The following is a 23,398-nucleotide window of genomic DNA, read 5'->3' as shown; positions in this document are numbered from 1 at the left end:
CATTCTTCATTTACACAAAGCACGCTCTCACTGCAGCCGAGAACATGTAAGGTTAGCATAATATTAGTAAAACCTGACAAAATAAAATACCAATTGAGATATAAAAATGTGTCAGCTAACCTTCTTTTTTGCATAACATCACCATATTCCAATCAAATCCGTCAAGGTATTTTTGAATTTCTGGGGTATTTTCGTTTTTCTGTTGTTGGGGGTTTTACCCCTAAATATTGATATATCAAAATGTCCTTTCTTAGCAGATACACTGCAAAAAATGAAATCTTAACAAGCAAGACAATCTTGAAAAGAAATAATAGATCTTGTTTTTTTTTATTTTAAAAATAACTGACTTGAGTAGATTTGTATGTGTAAGATATATAATCTCATTTTTAGAAAATTTAACAAGTTAACAAGTTAAACTTTCTCACTATATTGGCAGATAATTTTGCTTGATTCTAATACCTTTTTCTTGTTTTTTATTTATTTTTTCTTATTTTTTCATACTGATTTTTTGCAGTGTACCTACTTGCCATCCTGACAAATTTCAGCATTTTAACTAAATGGGAAATGATGTTATTGTAGATGGGTGAGTGAATGAGGAAGTTAACTTTACACTCTATAGATATATAGATAGATAGTTAGATAGATAGATAGATAGTGTGAGAGGTGGCCGGCAGTTTATCCCAGCCAGCTCCCCCAGGCCGCTAGATGGAGTCCTTCCTGCAGCATGGAGATGCCCCAAATTCCCGCAGGGAATCAGGGACAATGGAGTTCGGATTCACAGCCCTGCTGGATACCGTGGGGGCCGCCAGGGGACACTGCAGGGAGGCACAGGGATTTCTATTCTCCCTATAGCCCGGAAGTACTTCCAAGTCACAGGGACAGAAGAACTGAAGTACTTCCGGGCTGAAGAAAAAGAAGAGTTTTCATCTGACCCGGAAGTGCTATGGAAACACATGGACTGAAGGACAGAAGCACTTCCGGGTCAAGGACTATAAAAAGGACTGTGGGAAACCCAGCAGACTGAGCCGGAGTTGGGTGGGAGTGTGACGGAGCTGCTGGGAGTGGAGGATTAGTTATTGTTTATTTGTATTATTGATTATTGGAGTATTGTGGAGGTGGAGGTGCTTTGTGCACATTTTTGTAATAATAAATTCATTATTGTGACTTTTACCTGGTGTTTGGGTGTGTTGTCTGTGGGTTCGGAGGTGCGACAGCACCCCCTACTGTCACAACAGATAGATAGATAGATAGATAACGTGTTTCCTCGAAAATAAGACCGGGTCTTATATTAATTTTTACTCCAAAAGATGCACTAGGGCTTATTTTCAGGGGATGTCTTATATTTATTCATATACAACAATATACATTTATCCAAATACAGTCATGTCATTTTCTTCCGGAATATCATCAGAACACTCCACATTCAAACCTTGAATTCCAGCCTGAATTTCTTACTACTTCAGCCAATTTTAGGATCCTACGGGATTGATGTGTGTGCTTCGATGTTTGATGAATGGTTTGATGTGGTGATGCAAAATGCCGACATACAAATGCATTCTTGGTGCTTTTATATTCAAACATCACATATTTCCAATCATATTTACACGATACATTTTAAAAGACTCACATACCATCTTCTGTGCCGATTTTTTTTTTTGCCTTCACAATATCAGAATGTACGGTGGCGTATTTGAGCCACAGAGAAAAAAATTAAGGACTTGGTGAAATTGTCTGTTTTGTGATTAAAATGGAAATTTCGGCTTTAACCTCAAAATGTCCACTTTAACCTCATAGTTTGCTTTATCATTAAAGCAGACCATCTTAAACATCTTAAAACCGACCCAGTTGTTAATCGCTAACTTCCTTCTAGGGCTTGCTCCTGAACTGACAGCAGCAATCACCACACAGAACACATCACATTTATTATATTCCAGCTCTCTGCACATTTAGAATCCTTAGATTTATACATGATATCACTTTCATGATGAAATGCATTAAAGTACTATATGAAAAAGTTTGGGAACCCCTCTCAGCCTGCATAATAATTGACTGTACTTTCAACAAAAAAAGATAACAGAGGTATGCCTTTCATTTCCTAGGAACATCTGAGTACTGGGGTGTTTCCCAAACAAAGATTTTTAGTGAAGCAGTATTTAGTTGTATGAAATTAAATCAAATGTGAAAAACTGGCTGTGCAAAAATGTGGGTCCCCTTGTAATTTTGCTGATTTAAATGCATGTAACTGCTCAATGCTGATTACTTGCAACATCAAATTGGTTGGATCAGCTTGTTAAGTCTTGAACTTCATAGACAGGTGTGTCCAATCATGAGAAAAGGTATTCAAGGTGGTCAATTGCAAGTTGTGCTTCCCTTTGACTCTCCTCTGAAGAGTGACAGCATGGGATCCTCAAAGCAACTCTCAAAAGATCTGAAAACAAAGATTGTTCAGTATCATGGTTTAGGGCAGGCATGTGCAACCTTGACAGGACTATGGGCCGGATTAGAAAGTAGAAAGATTACGCGGGCCGGAGTACTTCAGGATATATATGTATTTCTGAAAATCGAAAATGCAAGAAGGCCAAAAAAAAAACAACAAATATTTATTAATATATTATTTAATAAAAACTCTTTATTAATGCGACGATTGAGATTGCATGGTGGTCACAAGCTTATCAATATTAGGAGATATTGTGGACGTGGAAACTCGCAACGTGTTTTCTAGGTGCTCATCAGTAATTCGCGTCCTGGTTTTGGATTTTACGAAGTTCATCCTTGAAAAAAGTTGCTCGCATTTATAGGTGCTGCCAAATAGAGTCATTCTTTTCTGAGCAAAAGCTGTGAGCTTTGGAAACTTGTCACGTGGGAAATAGTTTTTATAAAAGTCAAGTAATTCAATATCATTGAATTTTGATTTCAGGACAAGGTTCTCTTGTAGTTCAATTAATTCCATTTGCAATGAAAGTGGAGCTAGTTCGACATCAACATCAAATGGACAAGAGAAAATTTGCAAGTTTGCTTCTTGATTTTTAAAATCACGGAACCTAGTGTTGAATTCTCCACTCAATGAATTTAATTCATTCGCAAACGATTCACAATCAAAATCTTCGTGGTTCGCAAGTGTGGGAAAATGATAAGTATTGCCTTCCTTTAATTGGCTTTCCCAGAGTCGAAGCTTATTTTGAAATGATTTTATGTGTCCATAAAGCTCATGAATCATTTGTCCCTGAGTTTGTAATTTAGCATTAAGTTCATTTAGATGTGTTGTTAGGTCGACAAGAAATGCAAGATCACACAGCCAGGGTTTGTTTTCTAGCTCAGGAATAGGTTTTCCTTTCATGTCCATGAAAAGAGATACCTCATTTCTCAAATCATAAAAACGTTTCAACATTTTTCCCTTGCTAAGCCAACGCACTTCACAATAAAATGTAAGATCTTCATGATCAGAAAGAACATCAGCCAGAAATTCTTGAAATTGGCGGTGATTTAGCGCCCTGGATTTAATGAAGTTTATACATGCAGTTATTGTGCCCATCACATGTGCAAATTTAACTAATTTTGCACATAAGTTTTGCTGGTGTATAATGCAATGCAATACCGACAAATCTTCGGTACTGATTTTGTTACTTGATAATTCGTTTTTTATTTGGGCAACAACTCCGATGTTTGGTCCAATCATCGATGGAGCTCCATCGGTGGATATTCCGCATAACTTTTCCCACTTTAAATCAAATACAGTAAAAACAGTTTTTACTTCCTGGAAAATGTCTTCACCCCTTGTTGTATTCTTCATTGGTTGGAGAGCAAGCAATTCTTCCGTACAATTGAAGCTAGCGTCAACTCCGCGAATAAATATAGCCAATTGAGCGGTATCGTTGGAGTCTGTACTCTCATCAAGAGCAATGGAAAATGCTTCAAATTTTGATGCAATATTTTTAATGCTTAATTTTATGTCACTGGCCATTTCGTCGATTCGTCGGGTTATTGTCCAACGAGAAAGACTTATCTTTTCCATTTCATGGCTTTTCTCTGGACACAGAACATTCGTGACTGCAGTAAGGCATTCCTTGACAAACTCGCCTTCAGAATATGGTTTTGAGTGCTTCGCAATTTTTTCGCTAACAATAAAACTTGCACGAACAATATTGTCAGCTACATCAGTATGTTTGCGGAATAACATCTGTTGTGCCGATACACATTTTTTCAAATTTTGTATCTTATCTGTTCTTAGTTTACCTTTGTAACTGTTGTAATTAGCGTGTTTTGTATTGTAGTGTCTTTTTAAATTGTATTCCTTTAAAACTGAAATACTTTCCAAGCATATCAAACAAAGAGGTTTTTCTTTCTGCATTATAAAAAAATAATCGTCAGTCCATTTCTCTTGAAATGTACGACTCTCAGCGTCCACTTTTCTCTTCTTTGTTGAAGCCATCTTAATTAGGGTTTGATCAAAAATTCACAAGTATTTGTAAGTATTGAAATGTAGGCCGATATAGCGTGAAACTCGAAACAACATGCAGATAGGTACAGCACTAGCAAAAACCATGAAAAGACTGCGCTATGCTACACACAACAGCAGAGCAGAGAGATGCAGCAGAGTCAACGACTACGTAACTACGAGCTCTTGCACACTTTAAACGTGCGACAGGTCCGGACGTGCCGTAAAAGAGGGGGAAGCACAATATAAAGTACAGTGGACCCTTGACTTACGAACTCAATTCGTTCGCGAGGGCTGGTTGTAACTCCAGTTGGTTGTAAGTCAAGACTATTTTTCCCATAAGAAATAATGGAAATACCCATAATGCGGTCCGAACCTCCCACTGCAACACTTACTTAACCTTTTCATAATAAAAAAAGGGTTGTATAATGTGCATAATTTACCAAAACACCAATAATTTTTCTAATGTACTAACCAAAAAGTAATAAAAAGTGCCTAGCCTACCAGAAACAACAATTTCATACTGTACTCACCATTTAATTTGACATCTTTGGGCTGCAGGAAGGGAGGAGGATGATAATGAAACTGAAGGCTTTTTAAAGGCTTTCTTTAACTTGCGCTCAGGCATTTGCAATCATTTCAATAGCTTCTTTTGCGTTAATTTTAATCTCCTCCTGCCTACAAGTTATTCTGATGAGAATTTTTCTCAGCATTTCCTTGCGATGATACAAGGAACTGTTTCTGAACTCTTCTGAGACCCCCCACTCCCCACTCAATGGGAACGACATGCTGAAGTGCGTCCTGAAGCGCGATTGCCGCGACTGTGGAAGCTTGCTTGTCCATTGCCGGGCAGGGATATCACATGCATATCACCCATCGATATCTTTTCTGTTTGCTTTGGCTGAGAGACTCAGCACAGCTTTAAGCCGGCTGTTGCCCCAGCAACAGATAAACAGTCTTCCATACGGAGTTTGGACTTTGGCATGTCTTCTAGTTGGGGGAGGTCCCAAGAGAGTTTACAAACCTGACATTTTATTGAATGAGTGCCGCATTAATAGGAATGTTTCTGTTTGTTTACAATCGCGCAAGCGGATACATGTGACCGCATTCAGGTCGTAACGCAAGATGTTGGTCGTAAATCAAAATAAAAATTTTGGTCGTAAATCAAGTTGTTCGCATGTCAAGCCGGTCGTATATCAAGGGTCGACTGTACTTCAGAAAGCACTGGCCGCATCATACTATCAAAAATAATCCAACAATAAACAAGAACAAACAGGCATTACCAAGAGAGTTAATGGGCCAGATTCAATGATATTTGGAAAAGTTGTCGCGGGCCGTATAAAATCAGTACGCGGGCCGGATTTGGCCCGCGGGCCGTAGGTTGCACGTGCCTGGTTTAGGGGAAGGCTACAAAAAGCTATCTCAGAGGTTTAAACTGTCAGTTTCAACTGTAAGGAATGTAATCAGGAAATAGAAGGCCACAGGCACAGTTGTTGTTAAACCCAGCAGGTCTGGCAGGCCAAGAAAAATACAGGAGTGACATATGCGCAAAATTGTGAGAATGGTTACAGACAACCCACAGATCATCTCCAAAGAACTGCAAGAACATCTTGCTGCAGATGGTGTATCTGTACATCGTTCTACAATTCAGCACAATTTGCACAAAGAACATCTGTATGGCAGGGTGATGAGAAAGAAGCCCTTTCTGTACTCACACCACAAACAGAGTCGCTTGTTGTATGCAAATGCTCATTTAGACAAGCCAGATTAATTTTGGAACAAAGTGCTTTGGACTGATGAGACAAAAATTGAGTTATTTGGTCATAACAAAAAGCTTTTTGCATGGAAAGAACACCGCATTCCAAGAAAAACACCTGCTACTTACTGTCAAATTTGGTGGAGGTTCCATCATGCTGTGTGGCTAGTTCAGGGACTGGGGCCCTTGTTAAAGTTGAGGGTCGGATGAATTCCACTCAATATCAACAAATTCTTCTGGATAATATTCAAGCTTCAGTCACAAAGTTGAAGTTACGCAGGGGTTGGATATTCCAACAAGACAATGACCCAAAACACATTTTGAAATCTACAAAGGTATTCATGCAGAGTGAGAAGTACAATGTTCTGGAATGGCCGTCACAGTCCCCTGGCTTGAATATCATCAAAAATCTATGGGATGATTTGAAGCAGGCTGTCCATGCTCGGCAGCCATCAAATTTAACTGAACTAGAGAGATTTTGTATGGAAGAATGGTCAAAAATACCTCCATCCAGAATCCAGACACTCATCAAAAGCTATAGGAGGCGTCTAGAGGCTGTTATATTTGCAAAAGGAGGCTCAACTAAGTATTGATGTAATATCTCTGTTGGGGTGCCCAAATTTATGCACCTGTGTAATTTTGTTATGATGTATATTGCATATTTTCTGTTAATCCAATAATCTTAATGTCACTCCTGAAATACTACTGTTTCCATAAGGCAAGTCGTATATTAAAAGGAAATTGCTACTTTGAAAGCTCAGCCAATGATAAACAAAAATCCAAAGAATTAAGAGGGGTTCCCAAACTTTTTCATATGACTATATGTTACATTTTACAGATAAATTATTAACTTTGTTTAAATAATGAATACTGTTAATAGTCACACATGTGGGGGTGACACGGTGGCAGAGCGGTAGCATTGCTGTCTCACAGGGAGTCACGTCCTTATGGAGTTTACATGTTTTCCTGGTGTGTTTCCACAGTGTGTTCCTTTTTCCATCCAAAGACATGAAGGTTTGGGGATTTGGTGACACTAAAATGACGTTAGTGTATGTGTGTGCTTGTGTTCACCTTGCGATAAGCTGATGCCCCATCCAGGGATTTTGTTTCTGCCTTGTGCTCAATGCTAGCTGGAATGGGCATAGCCCTGGATTGATGGATGTAATCATTAAACATCCTTTTCAGAGATATTGTGGCAAGGTGTCCTCGGAATTGAATGGATGTTTCGGGTACACGTCATATTGTGTGAAGTATCAACCCAGACTTAGGCGCCTTGCTTTTCAGCTAATGATCTTGACTAGGACTTATTTTTTGGGTAGACCATCTTATATTTACAGAGCAGCCTGAAAATCATGCTAGGGCTTATTTTCAGAGTAGGTCTTATTTTCGGGGAAACATGATAATAAGACAGATAGACAGATGATAGATAGATAGATGGATAGATTATGATCAATTGACTGTTTTTCAGTTTTACTTTAGTACTAGGGTGTTGTACTGTGTTAGCCATTATGAATGTAGAGAAAAGCCAAGCAAAATGACACCTTCTATTGGCTAACTAAAAAGATTACAATATGCAAGCTTTCGAGGCAACTCAGGCCCCTTCTTCAGGCAAGATGTAAGGGCCGGAGTTGCCTCGAAAGCTTGCATATTGTAATCTTTTTAGTTAGCCAATAGAAGGTGTCATTTTGCTTGGCTTTTCTCTCAGTTTTACTTGTATTGCTTTTTTCTATGTGGCTTAAGATGGGATTGACTAAGTAGCCCTTTATTTTCACTCATAATGCTGCTGCTAGACAAATGGTTTCAAAAAACACACATGAAAGTACCTTGTGTGTTACATCCATGCAATGTAAGGTTGCTCATTAATTCTTAAGATTTATTTGTTTTCGGAGAATGCACACAGACTCAGTAAAGATCCCATATATTTTACTGTCTAGTAAAAAGGTGAATTAATTAAAGGATGGCAAAAAAACAACAGTTAAGTACTTAAAAACATAGCAAACGATGAACATTTCTAAATTTCTTACAAATGTACAACTCACTCTACTGCACTTTCCTAAATGCAGAATAAATGTAGGAGAAAGTTTAACTAATTAAACAATGAGATAATTTTGAGGTCCAATGACTCACTAATTGGGAAACTAAACTAAACAAAAACCTGCAGCCACAGGGATGCCTAGGACTGGGACTGGAAATCATTGACTTGAATAAATGATATCAAGGTACTGCACTCTGATCTACACAGATTTGATCCACACAAATATGTGATGTTTTATTATTCTCTCAGTTTAAGCTGATTTGACAGTTGTATATTACAATGTAATGATATAATACTATTCATTGATTCCTTTTCCACAGCGTATCCAAAACCAGGCCATGGGAGTAATGGTCTTAGCACTGAGGCCCATACATCCCTTTCACCAGCCACACCTGTTAACTCACACTGTGGGATCCCAAGGTGTTCCCATGCCAACTGGGAGATATAATCCTATTTGTGAGCAGGTCTTCCTCAGGTGGGTCTTCCCCAGGGTCTCTTCCCAGCTGTTCATGCCCATAAAACCTCCACAGAGATGCATCTGGGAAGCTTCTGTTTCAGATACCTGAACCACCACAGTTGGCTCATCTCAATGTGGAGAGTCAGTGGCTCATACTCCGAGCCTCTCCCAGATATTTGTACTTCTCACTTTTATCTCTAAGGGTGAGGGTGAGAATATACTAATAATGCATTAATTTAGGACATCAGAACTTTAAAATGTATAACATTTAATTTTCTGCAGGTAGCAAAGTTATTTTGTTAGTGATATTCTAGGGTTAGTATTGATTAATACTAATATGGAAGTGCTATTCAGAAACCAAACAGCTACACAATCGAAGAAAAGCAAATGCAGTCACATGTTTTCATAAACCAGAGGTTCAGGTCATAAAAGCTGAAATTTCTAACTTTTTCGGTGTACAAAGATAACAGCACAGAATATATAGTATAAACACTGACTGAATTTTAAGCTACATATGTTCACTTGAGCTATATGGACAATTCTTCTATGGCCTTAATTTTCAAACTACAGTACTTAATTGGATCTTTCAAAGAAACAGGTAGCATTTTTTGAGCTTCTTTTCCAAGGTTGGAATAAGCTACCTTTTATTGGCTAACTAGAAAGATTATTTTGCTTAACTTCTCACCACATTCATAATGGCAAACACGGTACAACACCTAGTCCTATAGATTGGAATAAGTTAGCTTATCACTGACAGTGAGCAGAATATTTACGACTGACAACCAATTATAGACAATGAAATCTATAGAGGAAATCATTGGGAGGTGGTGAGGCTTTTCTGTTGGACTGACAGCTGAAAATGGCCAAAGAAATTCAGAGAATAAGCCAGCTGACTCCAAAGAGTTGGGAGTTGCTCTTCATTATTAAAGACACTTGAAGAAGTTAAACAATAAATGTGAACAATTCAAATACAACAGTAACACACCTGAAAAAATATAACAGAGTAATAATACATTTTTGCTTACAGATGACCTTGAGTAAAACTGAAAAAGTACAGTCATCAAAAACTACCCTGTAGTGTACAATTTTTCTAGAACTTTACAAATACAAGTAACTAATGTAACGGGCAGCCGGGATTCTTACCTGGCCGGGACACCTCTGTAAGGGAAGGACCAGGGGAAGGAACTTACACGGGGCAATACTTCCCCTGACACGACATAGAGGGCAGTCCCCCTGGCTTGTTACAGTGCCACAGAGCAGGGAAGCTCAACCATGCTGGGGCCCGTGGCCACCGCCAGGGGGTGTGTGGAGAATGGCTGAGCCCTCCTGTGCAGGGCTGCCGTCACACCCGGAAGTGCAGCCAGAAGGTGATCATGGAAGAGCTGGAGTACTTCCGGGTGCTCTATAAAAGGGGACAGCTGCCACAACTCAACAGTTAGAGTCGGCTGGTGGAGGAGGACAAAGCTTCAAGGAGGAGTGGTGGCAGAAGAGAAAAAAGAGAGCAAGGAAAGGGACTGAGTAATTGGTGATTGGTGCACTGTGTGCTAAAGAAGAAGAAAATAAAAGTCTGCTTTAGGGACTTGTGTGTCGCTGAGCCTGTCTGTGTCTGAGTTAGGGGGCTGTTTGACCCACGATCTTCCAAACTGAGTAACTGTGGGTTGTTGTGGATGGTCCTCGGTCATCTGAAAGTCTTGTGATTCTAAACTGAATGTATTTTCCTGTGCAGCAGGTGGATGTAAAACTCATTATTTACTTAATGTTTAAATTTGTATTGCTTTATTTTATTAAATACTGCACATAATCAGCGATCTGATGCCAACTAAGGCACATATGTTGATTTAGGGTCTCAGGTTTAAAAGCAGATGGTAGGTGGGTTGCACACTAACAAACACGTACATGCGCACACACACACAAATCAATATTCTTACAGTCGCAATTATATGTTTTTAAGTGTTGCAAAAAATCTAAATTCCAGCATTCTTTATTTCCTCTTTTTCTTTGTGTTTTTATTTTTTTTAATTATTATTTTCATTAATGACAGTTATAGTTTTCATTAAAAACAAAAATACCCTTTCTACATCTGAAATACACTATCATAATAAAATACTACAAGATAAATTAGCCATTAATCTATTTTAATTGTATTAATTATTAATCATCATTTTTTTAACCTGATAGGCAAATTCCAAACCAGCAGCATCACACAGAAAGCAGATTTAAAGTCATATTAGAAAATCAACCTTAGTTGCATCACTAGAACCATAACTAGGAGCATCCATCTGTTGCATATTTGGACATTATGTTCTTTTCAATGTGTATTTTGTAATTGATAAAACAGCATATAGAGTAAAGCAACAACATATTGGGTACCCTGCATATATCACTTAGCGTCTAGGAGAGCTTGACAGAGGAAGATGGAGCGTGTATTTATTTTAAACTACCTCTTATAAAAACGAGGCATTTATCTGATTAAGCTTGCAATTGGAAGGAGCATTCTGCTGCTTTTCGCTGCCTTTATTTGTCACTGGTCTTTGACACTCATTCATTTATTTTGTTTGAAGTCTGCTACAAGACTTTTCTATGAGACCTAAGCATGCGAAAGATTGGGGAGGAGGGAGACAAAATCTTGCTCATTTGGTGTTGCGTTTCAAAACAGATTCTAATAGTTTTTTTTGTGAGAAATTTCTGTCTTCTTACAGAAATTGTTTCTTTTGATAGGTCAAAAGTATAATTCAGAAATACGCTTAAGGAAAGCATCTCCAATTTATAGATTAAAAAGATCTACTGTATGTCTCTAATTATAGTAGGGTCCTAAAGGGAAACATTTGCTTAAAAAACTGTGAAACAAATAATAGAATGGTCAACGGCACCTTTGCAAGCTCATACATAAAGAAAACCACTTTTTGTGGTCTTTTCAGATACTAGCACAAAAGATTTTTAAATGTGTCTACAAAAAGTAGTTAGGAGAAACTGGGTTAAAATAAGGTACTTTCCTAATGCATATAGCTATTATATTTATAAATTGAAGTACTAGGGTGTTGTACCGTGTTAGTCATTATAAATGTAGTGAGAAGTTAAGCAAAATGACACCTTTTATTGACTAACTAAAAAGATTACAATATGCCAGCTTTTGAGGCAAGATGTATGGGCCTGAGTTGCCTTGAAAGCTTGCATATTGTAATCTTTTTAGTCAGCCAATAAAAGGTGTCATTTTGCTTGACTTCGCATTATATTTATACTTTTAAAAACATGCTACAGTTTTATAGGGCAGCACAGTGAAGCTGCTGCCTTACAGTAAGAAGACCTGGGTTTACAAACCCTGGTGCTCTCTGTGTGGAATTTGCATGTTCTCCCCATATCTGTGTGGGTTTCCTCCGTGGCCTCTGGTTTTCCCCCACAGTCCAAAGACATGCAGGTTTGGTGAACTAGTGATAGTAAATACTGGAGTGTGTTTGTGTGTGTTCGCCCTGTCGTGGACTGGTGCCTTGTCCAGTGTTTGTTCCTGCCTTGCGCCCTATGCTAGCTGGGATAGGCTCCAGCACCCCCTGCAACCCTGCTCAAGACTAAGTCTGGCATTTCTGGCAATGCTTTGGAGTGGTCCGAGTCTTATCTTACAAACAGGGCTGAGTATGTGGCCTTGGAGGATGCTAAATCTCATACCCACACTGTCACCTGTGGGGTCCCACAGGGATCAGTCCTTGGGCCGACCCTCTTTAATATCTATATGCTACCCCTGCTATGCTGATGATATGCAGCTCTATGTGAGACTGGATTCGACTTCTCTTACACCTCCATCAACTTTTTCCTCTTGCTTGGATGAGATTGAGGTCTGGATGTCCAAGAACTTCCTCAAGCTGAGCAGCACCAAAACTGAAGCTCTTTTAATTGGCACCCCCCCATCAACTTCGTTCCATTGTAAATTATATTTCCTTTTCTGGCCGTACCATTACCCTCTCCCCTTCTGTCACAAATCTGGGTGTCAAGTTAGACTCCCATCTGTCATTTAATACACATATCCATCACCTTTGTAAAATTGCATTCCGTCATCTCTGAAACACTCTCCCTCTGTGATGCTGAAAAGCTGGTTCATGCCTTTGTCTCATCCAGACTGGACTATTGTAATGCACTCCTCATCGGGATACCCAACAAGAGACTTCAAAAGCTCCAACAAATTCAAAATAGTGCTGCAAGAATCCTGATGAGGGTGCAGAAATATGAACAGATTTCACAAATCCTTCGATCACTTCATTGGCTCCCTATTCAAATCCGTATTGAGTACAAACTCTGTTTGTTTACTCACCAGTGTATCCATGGAAATGCTCCACAATATCTTAAAGAACTCCTTATACAACAATCCACTACAAGAAACCTCCATTTTACAAATACCTACCGCCTTCGCCCCCCTGTGACCAAACTTCATACAATGGGAGACCGAGTCTTTGCAGTTGCTGCTCCACAGCTCTGGAATGTCCTACCAGAGAGCCTAAGAACACAGCAGATTGTGGGCTGTTTTAAAAAACAGCTAAAGACTTTTCTATTTAGGAAAGCTTATTAACAAGAATGCTATAATTATTGTTGTTTAATCTCTGTTTTTATCTTGCTTTACCTTTGTTTAAACTTTTTATGTTGCACTTTGAGATTTACTGCTAATGTAAAGTGCCCCTATAAATAAAATGCATTATTATTATTATTATTATTAAGTGGGTTAGAAAATGACTGACTGACTATAATAAATTCATCCCTTCATTTATGAAACTCATTTTTCTAAGACTTGGTTTGCAAAGAGTCAACTAACATTGTAACAGCAGAACAGTTAAAACATTTTGATAAGAACAGCCCAAAATAGCTTGCCAATACTATCCACTTAATTTCTTCAAAATAGCACCAAAAGGTTCCTAACATTTCACTGTCTACCCCACTACTTGGTAACTTATTCCATGTGTCTATGGTTCTCTTCATCTTAATATTTGTGCAAAGTTCACCCTCAACAAGTTTACAAATGTTTCTGTGTGTTCTTGTTCAGCTCATTTTAAAATATCAGTCTCAATCCACTGTACTAATTCCTTTCATAATTTTAAACACTTCAATCATGTCTCCTGTTAATCTCCTGAAAAGATCCAACTCTTTTAGTGTCTCCCCATAACTCATACCCTGTAGTCCTGGAATCTGCCTAGTTGCTCTTCCCTGGACTTTTTCTAGCACTGCTATGTCTTTTTTATAGTCTGGAGACCAAAACTGCACACAGTACTCCAGATGAGGCCTCACCAGTGTGTTATAAAGCCTGAGCTTAACCTCCTTGGACTCAGCACATCAAGGCGCTTTATAACCTAAACATTCTGTTAGCCTTCTTAATGGCTTCCGAACACTGTCTGGAAGTTGATATCGTAGAGTCCACTATGACTCCTAATTCCTTCTCATAAGGTGAATTTTTCAAACTTCCCATTCTGTATTCAAAACATGTAGTGGTTTAGGCTGGAAGACAGAACTGGAGTATGCAACCACAACCAACACAGCCATGTGATGATTATGGAAAATACCCACTGCTGTACATCTGTGTTGCATAACAAAAAATCATCCCTTTTAAAATGTGATTATTCTTCTTTTTCTTTTTTACAATGTATCTTACTGCACTTACTGTGATATAAGCCATCTTATAAATTGTACATATTTTTTTGGAAAAGGGTCTTATGCAATTTCTTTGTTAGTTAATCCATCTATCTGTCAATGCACTTAGGATCTCTGAAACCAATGAAGAAAACTGAATTATTCTTTTTGTATTAAAAAAATAAATTGTTCTTGTTTTCTTGTTTTGTACAACAACCCCCCCCCCCCCCCCCCCCACACACACACACATATATATATATATATATATGCAGTTGGAGATCCACGAAGGGAGAAAAAATGAATCACGTATCATAAAATAGTTTTATTCCTGAGCTATACAGTACTGTGCAAAAGTTTTAGGCAGGTGTGAAAAAATGCTATAAACAAAGAATGCTTTCAAAAATGGAAGTGTTAATCATTTATTTTCATCAATCAAAAAAAAGGTAGTGAAAGAACAAAAGAGAAATCTAAATCAAATCAATATTTGGTGTGACCACCCTTTGCCTTCAAAACAGCATCAATTCTTCTAGGTACACTTGCACACAGTTTTTGAAGGAACTCGGCTGGTAGGTTGTTCCAAACATCTTGGAGAACTAACCACAGATCTTCTGTAGATGTAGGCTTCCTCACATCCTTCTGTCTCTTCATGTAATCCCAGACACACTCGATGATGTTGAGATCAGGGCTCTGTGGGGGCCATACCATCATTTCCAGGACTTCTTGTTCTTTTTTACGCTGAAGATAGTTCTTAATGACTTTGGCTATATGTTTGGGGTCGTTGTCCTGCTGCAGAATAAATTTGGGGCTAATCATATGCCTCCCTGATGGTATTGCATGATGGATAAGTATCTGCCTGTATTTCTCAGCATTGAGAACACCATTAATCCTGACCAAATCTCCAACTCCATTTGCAGAAATGCAGCCCCAAACGTTCAAGGAACCTCCACCATGCTTCACTGTTGCCTGCAGACACTCATTATTGTACCGCTCTCCAGCCCTTCGACAAACAAACTGCCTTCTGCTACAGCCAAATATTTCAAATGTTGACTCATCAGTCCAGAGCACCTGCTGCCATTTTTCTGCACCCCAGTTCCTATGTTTTCGTGCATACTTGAGTCACTTGGCCTTGTTTCCACGTCGGAGGTATAGCTTTTTGTCTGCAACTCTTGCATGAAGACCACTTCTGGCCGGACTTCTCTGGACAGTAGATGGGTGTACCTGGGTCCCACTGGTTTCTGCCAGTTATGAGCTGATGGCACTGCTGGACATCTTCCGATTTCAAAGGGTAATAAGCTTGATGTGTCTTTCATCTGCTGCAGTAAGTTTCCTTGGCCGACCACTGCGTCTACGATCCTCAACGTTGCCCGTTTCTTTGTGCTTCTTCAAAAGAGCTTGAACAGCACATCTTGAAACCCCAGTCTGCTTTGAAATCTTTGTCTGGGAGAGACCTTGCTGATACAGTATAACTACCTTGTGTCTTGTTGCTGTGCTCAATCTTGCCATGACATGAAACTGTCTTCCACAACCTCACCTTGGTAGCAGAGTTTGGCTGTTCCTCACCCAGTTTTAAGCCTCCTACACAGCTGTTTCTGTTTCAGTTAATGACTGTGTTTCAACCTACGTGTGACATTGATGATCATTAGCAACTGTCTGGTATAATTGGTTGATCATACACCTGACTATAATCCTACAAAATCCCTGACTTTGTACAAGTGTACCTATAAGAATTGATGCTGGTTTGAAGGCAAAAGGTAGTAACACCAAATATTGATTCGATTTAGATTTTTCTTTTGTTCAATAAACAATCATTATTTATATTTCTGAAAGCATTCTTTGTTTACAGCATTTTTTCACACCTGCCTAAAACATTTGCACAGTACTGTGTATATATATATATATATATATATATATATATATATATATATATATATATATATATATATATATATATATATAGTGGCGTAGTGTAGCAATGTCAGGTTGCTGAGCAAAACTCTGGGGCACCAACTAGGTCATCCTATTTAATAGCACAAAGTCTCAACACAAACAGTAACGCTCCTTAGGTGTTATAGCTCTTGCCCTTGGGCTGCAAATAGCAAAATAAAGGCTTGGCTCTTAGCCGTGGATTAGGGGCAGTTTGCTCGGGAGCTCCACCCAGCTGGTCGCCCTTGCCAAAATGACACCTCAATCCAGGCAGCCAGGGTTTTTATAGTTACGGAACAAGACAAGGTGGAGCAAGGTGCCCTCATGAGTGGTTCCTCAAGATTGCTGGGAGAAAAAGAGAAAACAATATTAGCGATGGCTTCTCCCTCTTGTCCCAGCTAAATAAATATATATTTAGCTAATGATGTGAAAAAATTCAAACTAGAGCTAAGCACTTCACATCTACTAAGAGCACTTCTTTGGTCATGGGATTATCTAGATAGATAGATAGATAGATACTTTATTAATCCTAAGAGGAAATTCACATACTCCAGCAGCGGCATACTGATAAAGAACAATATTAAATTAAAGAGTGATAACAATGCAGGTATAACAGACAGACAATAACTTTGTATAATTTTAACGTTTACCCCCCCAGGGTGAAATTGAAGAGTCACATTGTGTGGGGGAGGAACGATCTCCTCAGTTTGTCAGTGGAGCAGGACATTCACAGCAGTCTGTCGCTGAAGTTGCTCCTCTGTCTGGAGATGATACTGTTCAGTGGATGCAGTGGATTCTCCATTATTGACAGGAGCCTGCTTAGCGCCCGTTGCTCTGCCATGGATGTCAAACTGTCCAGCTCCGTGCCTACAATAGAGCCTGCCTTCCTCATCAGTTTGTCCAGGCGTGAGGTGTCCCTCTTCTTTATGCTGCTTCCCCAGCACATCACCGCGTAGAAGAGGGCGCTTGCCACAACCGTCTGATAGAACATCTGCAGCATTTTATTGCAGATGTTGAAGGATGCAGCCTTCTAAGGAAGTATAGTTGGCTCTGTCCTTTCTTACACAGAGCATCAGTATTGACAGTCCAGTCCAATTTATCATCCAGCTGCACTCCCAGGTATTTACAGGTCTGCATCCTCTCTGGGTATCAATGAACATACTATAGTTTTTATATAATTTCTCTCCCACATCTTGTTACTGGGTTGCTTCAGCAGCTCTGACACACATTGAAAAAAGAAACCAAGTCCCTTTTCTCACAACAATCCTAGCATTTATTCATGGAGCCAGGAAGAAGGATGTGCAATGACTATGAATTGATACAAAAATTAATTATATACACATCAGGGACTTGCTTTATAAAGAGCAAAATATCCAATATTCGACAGTTCGAAACTAATATCCTGGCAGAGACCGACCACAAAACAGCAGCCAGCACTGGGCAGAATGCCATTCTCCCACAATGCACACACGCATACAGTGGGCTAATTTCAATACTCTAACTATAATTTTAAAAAAGCCATGTGAAAATCAGTAAAGACGTAAGGAAGAAATCATAATGCTTTCATTTTTTTAAAGTTTTGCTATTTAGATATATTAACTTGTAATTATTTATTTTAGTTTTCATTATGAAAAGCATTACATTTCATTTAGTGAAGCATATTTTAAAAATAAAAGGCTGACAAATATTAACATAGCTTATTTAATACGATCAGATATTTAAAGGATGCTTAAAGAGTCTTATGCCATAACTGTCATGGTACCCTGTAAAATGCTACATAAAGTAAAATGTGGCTAATTGATTGATCTAGGTGCTAACTCTTCTTGTGAAAGTGTTATGTTCATGTAGGTTGATCTTTATTAGTGCAGACACTTGATAAAAAAGTTAGTACATATGTATTTACTGCCTATCAGTGCTGCATTAAAGTGCTGAAATTGCTTTGATGGAGATAAAGTGCTACTCAAAGCTTGGATTTTTTCGTTTACTTTTTCACTGAAGGCTGGGGTAAGAGGGTGGACAATGGCTGCATATGTCTCTTCTAACATTCCATGCCATTTGTGCCTTTTAACATTCTGGATTCTTTTTACTGCATTTCAAATGGAATAAAAGCGGTAAAGTAATCTATTCTATACAGTGGAACCTCGGGTCAAGAACGTCTCAGAACTTTTGCCAAACTTTTGCATCTGTTCACGACCATACACTCGGGTGACGAACAAGCCAGTTTCCCTTCCAGTTCGTATGCGCCGATGATTTCCGCACATGTTCAGTCTCTCCCTTTACCTGGACAGTACATTGTTCTCGGTCAGATGTTCATTGTGCAGAGGGACTTTACCTCAAAACTGTAATCTCCTCTCCACCCAGTTCCTCCTCACTTCCTTCATGCCAGAACTTGACTCATGCAAGGTTAGTTTTCTTGGTTGTTTATGGTTAGTCTTTGTATAAATTACGGAGTTTTCAAATATTCATTTTTTTCCCTGTGCTTAAAACTCATTAAAAAAAAGTGTTTATAGCGATTGGTTCGTAAGGCTATTAGCATGAACTCTTGCAATATTACTTTCTTAGTTGTTTATGGTTGTTTTTTCAATAAAGTTCGAATTTGTTCAAATGTTCCTTTTTTTCCCTGTGCTTAAATCTCATTAAAAAAATTGTTTACAGCGATCGGTCCGTAAGGCTATTAGCGTGAACTCCTGCAATGTTACTTTCTTGGTTATTTATGGTTAGTTTTTTTCCTGTGCTTACGTGGACACATAACACCTCATCACTAATCAAGAAAACCCTGCAGAGACTACACTTCCTGAGGCAACTGAAGCGAGCAAGTCTTCCCCCTTCCATTCTCACCATATTCTACAGAGGCACCATTGAGAGTGTTCTGACCAGCTGCATCACTGTCTGGTATGGCAACTGCAACATATCCGACCACAAGCTCCTGCAAAGGATAGTGAAGACAGCAGAGAACATTATTGGGGTGCCTCTCCCTTCACTACAGGACATATTTTACAAACGCAGTGTCCACAAGGCCTGCAGCATTGTGCAGGAACCCTTACACCCCTCACATGGACTTTTCACACTTCTGCCATCCAAGAGAAGATACTGCAGCATCAAAGCCATATCTACCAGGCTGCAGGAGAGTTTTTACCCCCAAGCTGTCAGACTCCTTAACACCTGGCTGCCCCCTGGGATCTTCCACACGGCCTCAACCACCTCTGAAAACAGAACTTTTATACATATGAGCCACTGTCCTGCAAAGACAAGTGTGCATGTAGAGAAGAACTGAAAATCTTATACTGACCTTTAAGTATTTTGACACTCTTGTTATCCTTCTGCTGTGAAACATTCTGACCTGTCATTGTTTACACATGTTTTAAATAACTATTATCATACACTGATAATTTCTGTATTATCTATATCTATTATTTATTATTTATTTATTACATATCTTACACATCAATATTGCTACTACTTCTTTGTCTTGTCTTTGCACAATGTCTTGTCTTATTTGTGTTTTAATTTTAAATTTTAATTTTAATTCTATTTTTAATTTATTATTTGCACATCATGTTGTTACACTGTGGACACTGAGCTTCACAATTTCGTCTATCTGTATACTTGTATATGGCTGAGATGACAGTAAAGTTCACTTTGACTTTGACTTTGACTTGACTTAAAACTCATTAAAAAAAAGTGTTTACAGCGATCAGTTCGTAAGGCTATTAGCGTGAACTCTTGCCATGTTTGTTTTCTCTGTTGTTCAAGGTTTTCTCAGTGTTATTCAATGTTTTTACATTTAGTTTACTATTACACTGTGCATTCTATGATATAATTAACTATTTCTGTGCTTAAAAATCTTGAAAAAAATATATTTGTGTAACCCGGACTAGGTTTAAAAGAAAAAAAAAAAAAGGGAATACCCGAATGCAATGTTGGTATTAGTAAAGTTTATTGAAAGAATTGGGATACAAGTTGTGGGGGTTGGGTAAGGTTAAGTATATATGTAGGTGTCCTCGGATTGGCTGGAGGGAGACCACCATTGTAAAATAGTTAAACAAGAGATGTAAGATAGTTCGTAGAGTCGAGGTACAAAAAGGAGAAGACGGGAGTGGTGAGAAAGAAAGAGAAAAGAGAGTTTCAGGCAAAACACAGAAACCAGATGAAAGAGAGTTTCAGGCAAAGCGCCGAAACCAGAAGAGAGTTTCAAGCAGCACGCCAAAACAAGACAGACAGAAAGAACGAGAAAGAGTCACTGTTGAGGCAGCACGCCGAAACAAGACGGACAGAAAGAACGAGAAAGAGTCACTGTTAAGGCAGCACGCCGAGACAAGACGGAAAGAACGGAATAGAAAAGAGAGGCGTTGTTGAGGCAAAACGCCGAAACAAGACAGAGAGAAAGAAAGAGGAACTAAATGTAGCAAACGGCTAAAACAAAAAGAAGAGTTGGTGGATAAAGGGAAAGACAGCAGGCAGGACACAAGGGCAGAAATGGCGATCAGCGAGTAAAGAGGGTGTTTGAGAAAGAGGGAGACGGGAGGCCCAAAGGAGGTGCCCGAGTATAAGGAGAAAGATATAAAACAAGGTCGGTGTTTTTTTTGTTTGTTTGTTTTAAAGTGGCTTGAATAAACTTTCAAGTGAAGGGGCCAGTTTCTGTTTTTTGTTTGTTTGGCCACTACGCACCCGACCTACGATTTACGATCGGGGCCCCCAACGGAGTGAGTAATATTCACTGACTGTGGAAATAAGTCCGGGTGAGCTCACCAATAGTAGTTTCGGACCCATGATATATGTATAGTTAAAAATAAGTTATTGTTTGTGTTTTATGTATAGTGTATATATATATATATATATATATATATATATATATATATATATATATATATATATATATATATTTGTAACTTATCAAGTTTGGAAAACTGTTCACGTTTCAATTTAGTAAAGAGAGTTTTTTTTTTATATATTTGAGTAACAGTAATTTGTTTATGTATTATAAGGCTGAAGGTGGGCGATAGTGTACCTACCAACAATAGAGGTGGCGACACCATTATAAAGAGCTCAGGGCTTTGCATACCGATAAAGGAAGGGTGGTGCAAGGGGGCTACATTTACATTCAGTTCGTACGGTCCAGGACAGATTAATTGTATTTACATACAATCCAATGGGGGGAAATTGCTTCGGGTCACGACCAAATCGGGTTGCGACCAGAGTTTTGGAACCAATTACAGTTGTGACCCGAGGTTCCACTGTATATATAAAATTCTAAGTCTAAAAGTGATACGATTTTGTGCAGCGATTTTATGTGAAGTTTTTATGTCACTTTTTAGTCACGCTTTAAATTAGGCTTATTTTAAATCCTATATATATACGATTGGTATCATTCTTTCCAGAATTTATCAAACTTTAATGTGATGTTGTTAGATTTTCAGATTCTTATTCCGTTTTTAAATTATAAACTAAAAAATATCAAGAATTCACATCCCGCGAGACGAGACTTTGTGCCAAGAGATTTAACCACACCCAGGGCCGGAAATAAAAGACAAAGAGTAGGGCAGCTGCTGCACAGGCTTTTAAATGTTCAAAGCACCGTGAGAAGTGCAGATCACGCAGCAAGCCAGCAGCTGATCAAGCAAAGAGGAGATAAAAAAACTGTATTTGTTTCCCATTGTATCACCGTTTAACAGGTGGTTTCGGAGGAGCGACTGCACCTCCTTGGGGTGTGTTCAGCCCCCCTCTTCACAACGCAAGCAGCAGAGACGCAGAGGGGTTAGTGAGTGAAGCGAGCAGGGGACAAACCCCCTAGTAATAAATAATATTCTTAACCCTTCTTAATCAAGTTCATGGTTGTGGATAGGATACCAGCCTTCCCCCATGCCAACTACAATATTTAGCCAATTTGGAATTATCAATTAACCTAACTTGTACTTCTTTGGAATGTAGGAGGAAAACCCCATGTAGACATAGACAATGACTGAGGATGGGATTCAGACTGAGGACACTAGATGAGGTTGTACAGTTTCTCACTGCTTTTGCAATTGCTCTTGCAATTATTAAAAAATCTCAAAATAGTTAACAGCAGACAGGCTCCCTTAATGGAAAGTGCTGGTTACAGTCATAAACATGTATGTGTGGGTAGAATTACAGTATGTTAATTTGTCAATAAAACTTTTATTGACAAGGCAAAAATTCCAAATTAACAAAGCAGCAACTATTATAATACTTGTATAAAATGGATGAAACATAAACAATAGTAATAAAAGTATTTAAAAGGACAGTTACCGTATATACTCGCAGATAAGTTCTCCTGCGGATAAGTCGGGACTTGATTTTACTGTATAATTTCTGGTATTTTATAATGTCGGTTGTATAAGTCAAACGCAGAAAACTCACGCTATCAGTCCAAGAGATTATGATAAACATCTACCTGAGAGAGTAACCACAGAGCACACTGCCTTTTTATTTCTATATATTGTGCCTGTGTGACTACACGGTAATACCCGAACTATTCCAAAGTGATGTTTACACTGTTTTATGTTTTTTGTAACTCACACGCTCATACACCTTTATCCTAAGAGCATCCTTTATCTACGATGGAGTGTTCGATCAGAAGAAAATATGAAGCTGGTTTTAATTTAAACGTCATTAAAGTAGCGAAAGAAATTAGTAACTGCACTGCTGCAACAAAATTCGATGTGTCTGAGAAACTGATGCCAGATTGTCACATTTTTGAATGGATGCATAAGTCAGGGTCTGATTTTATGATAGATTTTTTGGGTTTCAAGACCCAACTTATACGTGAGTATATACAGTAATTTTCTAAAAAGTAACCTTCATATCAGAATGAGTTTGTTTGAACTAATCAGGGCAATGAAACACAGAAGGCAGAGCTGGAAGTGGCAGAGTTGAAGATGCTCCAATTTTTGCTCAGGGTAACAAGGGTAGACAGAATTAGAAATGAGTATATTAGAGGGACAACACAGGTACGACAGTTTGGTGACCAAGTTAGAGAGGCTACATTGAGATGGTTTGGGCATGTGAACAGGAGAGATGAGGGGTACATCGGGTAAAGAATGTTGAGGATGGAACCGCCAGGCATGAGGAAAAGCGGATGGCCAAAGGAGAAGGTTTATGGATGTGGTGAGGGAGGACATGATGGCTGTCGGTGTGGTAGAAAATGGTGACCCCTAAATGGGAGTAGCC

This window comes from Erpetoichthys calabaricus, chromosome 17 (genome assembly GCF_900747795.2).
Source record: "Erpetoichthys calabaricus chromosome 17, fErpCal1.3, whole genome shotgun sequence".
NCBI lineage: Eukaryota > Metazoa > Chordata > Cladistia > Polypteriformes > Polypteridae > Erpetoichthys > Erpetoichthys calabaricus.
Note: the sequence above shows the minus strand (reverse complement) of the source record.